Source organism: Balaenoptera borealis (assembly GCF_965194805.1).
Source record: "Balaenoptera borealis genome assembly, chromosome: 2".
Lineage (NCBI taxonomy): Eukaryota > Metazoa > Chordata > Mammalia > Artiodactyla > Balaenopteridae > Balaenoptera > Balaenoptera borealis.
Genome location: NC_138867.1, coordinates 71,671,787 through 71,675,325, shown reverse-complemented (window position 1 = coordinate 71,675,325; position 3,539 = coordinate 71,671,787).

Genomic DNA, 3,539 nt, shown 5'->3' with positions numbered 1-3,539 from the left:
TCAAATGGTATCTCATAAAGCCTACCCTTGGGGTGTTCTCAATGTCAAAGAAATATTGTGCTAGACAGAGTTACACCAGCAAGGAAGACTTTATTTAAGACTTTTGCAATGGGGGGAGAGACTGAACTCAACTCCACTCAAACAGAGTGGAGGATTTTTAAGTGCTGGAGTAAGCTAGTAAAAAAAGTACTGAAGGATGTTAGGTGGAAGGTTGGTCAATGTGATTGGGCCTTCTGTATTTGTTAATTGTTGCTTATGCAAGTTAGGCTCCTACCTTCCTACCAAGACTGGGAGACAGAGGCACTATGTCCCTTGATACTTACTAAAAAGGATGGCTCCCAGATCCTTGAGGAAGACACACCTGGGCTGTAAAATTGGCAAGAGTCTAGGAGAATGTTTATATCACAAAGAGGCAGAGAAAGAATTTATAATTGCAAACACTTGTCTAAAGTGTAGTCAAGCTGAGGGGAACATTAAGATCTTCTTGATCATCAGTTATGCTGGAGTATGGGATGCAGTAAAATGCGGAGTGTTAGCCTTAATTCTCCTGAGGAATTCCACAGGAATGGCATGTAAGTCACTGATACACATACTCCATTTAAAATTATATTATATACATGTATATGTTAAAAGTTAACACACCGATATACATTGCACAATGTAATCCACATCGTCAAAGTAAAATTTTCTATTTTATAGACATTTTAAAACAGCAGATAGTAATGAACCAGATCATTTAATGTTATTCACTAAGAAAGCAGTCAATATTTTTTAGTATTTATTATACACCAGATATTAAGCTAAATTCTTTTTCCTATAGTAAATACTTTCTCATATATGTATTCCTAAGAACAATCTTGGGAGGTAGGTACAACAATTATCTCCATTTTATGGATGAGGAAACAGGTTCTTAGAAGGTCACACAATTTATAAATAGTCTGTCTGAGCCCTAAGTAGGACTGGCTACCTAATTTGTGAGGCCCAGTGCAAAATGAAAGTGTGGGACCCCTTGTTCAAAAATTAGTGAGCATCATAAGGTGACAACAGAACATTAAACCAAATGAAGGGCGCTTCTAGGAGCAGGGTGCTGTGTGATTGCACAGGTCTTATGCCTATGAAACTAGCCCCGCCCTTAAGTTACTGCTTTCAACCTTTAGGCCATATTCCACCTCTCCCGAGTGAGTTACTCAATGTCAAGGTTCCTTCGGGTAGCCAGAGTTCATATGTAGGTATCAGTTGATCTTTTTTAATGCCTGGAGGAAAGAAACTTTCTCACAGTCAGGATTTGGATATTTAATCTCACCTGTATCACACAGCTCCTCAGTGGGATATCAAAGTATTAGAAGACTTAAGACTCTCTACTGATTCTCTGTCTGAAAATAGTAAATGCCAGGAACAAAGGAGGTTCTTACAGTACAAAGGGGAACTACCACTAACTACTAGCCTATATACTATGGCTCCTTCCACAGTATATTCTAACAGCAAGTGTTACTCTTTCTGATTAGAACTAAACTTGGATGACATCGTGCAATATTTAGATGAAAAAGAATATTAGTAATACAAACAAAAGAGGGTTTTTTTCATCATTAAAGTAAAAAGAAAGATATATGATAGTACTGAGACTGCTACTGGAAGAAGGGTATACTAGTACTGAATAAAAAAATTTGTTCATGCTGAAGCACAGCATGGTCGAGGAGCATTAAATGAAGATATTTTCCAGAGTACAATTGCATTATTCCTGGAGTTGAGTACTATCCAAAGTGACTATTATTCTCACTACATGATGCATTATTGGGGCTTAGGTAACATTTTATTGTAAACGACAATGACAGATGGTAGTAGATTCAGATTTTGTTATAAAAGAGGTTAGTTTTCATTGTGAAAGTTCATTTTGTTTTTGATAGAGATGGAACAGAAATGAAGCTAAACATAGACCAAAGTTGATATCCAATGTGAATAGAGGTAAAGGTATACATATGAGGTTCTTTTTTTAAAATTTGTGTGTCTCTAAGATCAGCTCCTTGAAACACTCATATGAATTCTATAATTCTATAATTAAAAATTTGTTATTGGGATAGACAAGAGGTGTTATCAGGGTGACACATATTCACTGACTGCTTTTTGGCATTTTGTGTCATTTTTTAAAAAGTGGTTTGTCTTCCCATCTGAATGTATTAACAAAATGTTAAGCAAATTTCTTAAATATCATTACGATCTAGGCTTAAATATAAACAATTTTCTTCAAAAACATGCAACTCCTTTATATACTATAGTTTTAAAATAATTTTATTAAGATATAATTGACATATAATAAACTGCACATACCTGAAGTGTAGAATTTGTTTTGAAATTCGTATTTACCCATGAGAATATCATCAAAACCAAGGCAGTAAACATATCTATCACTCCTCAGAATTTCCCCTGCTCCTCAGTAATCTCTCATTTCCCCATGCCCAATCCACTCCTACCTTGTTCTCCAGACAATCATTGATCTGCTTTCTGTCACTAGAGATTTGTTTGCAATTTTTAAAGAATTTTATATAAATGGAATCATACAATATATACTCCTTTTGATAAGCATAATAGTTTTGAGATTCATCCACATTGTAGCATGAATCAATAATTTGTTCCTTTTAATCGCTGAATAGTATTCTACTGTATGGGTGTGTCACATTTGTTTATCTGTTCACCTGTGGATGGACATTTGTATTGTTTCCAGTTTTGGGCTATTACAAATGAAACTGCTGTGAACATTTGCATATAAATCTTTGATGAACAGCTATATTTGTTTTACTTGAGTAAATGCTTAGTATGGAATGAATGAATCATTGTATAGATGTGTATTTAAAATTTTAAGAAACTACCAAACTATTTACCAGAGTGGGTGAACCATCTTATATTCCAACCAGTAGTGTAAGAGAGTTCCAGCTGCTCCACACACTTGCCAACACTTGTAGTAAATGCAGTCTATATCTCATGTAAAAGCAAGAATCTTAGTATTCACATCAGATAATATTTATTGATAATAAAAATATAAAGCACAATTCAGTTTGAAGAGGTTAGAGGACAGAGGCAAATATCTATATTTCAAAGGCATCTTGAGATATCTGTCAGCCTTCTGTTAATTTTCCTTGTCATAATTAGTAGCCAGAATAAAAATGATCACCACAAATTTTAAATAGACATTATTATAGTGATACCTACTATTTAGTTATGAATATAGAAGTTACAAATAAGTCCATCAGAACTATAGGTGAAGGTCCAAAAGGAAACAAATTAGAGAAAGTACAGCTTCTCAGAAAACAGGAATATAACTGGTGTGGTTCTAATGCATCAGCTGAGTAAGAAGTATCTATGTGATAAGGACATTGTGGTTAGGTTAGGGTAGCATTTTTTTGTCTCTTAAATGTATTTATATTGGACTCAAAATAATCTAGTCACTAGCCAGACCAGTGAGACCAATAATTTTGGTTTAGTTTCTATCAAAGGACAGAGTGTGCTTTGTCAAGATATAAAGTAGACATAAGATCTAATTTCAA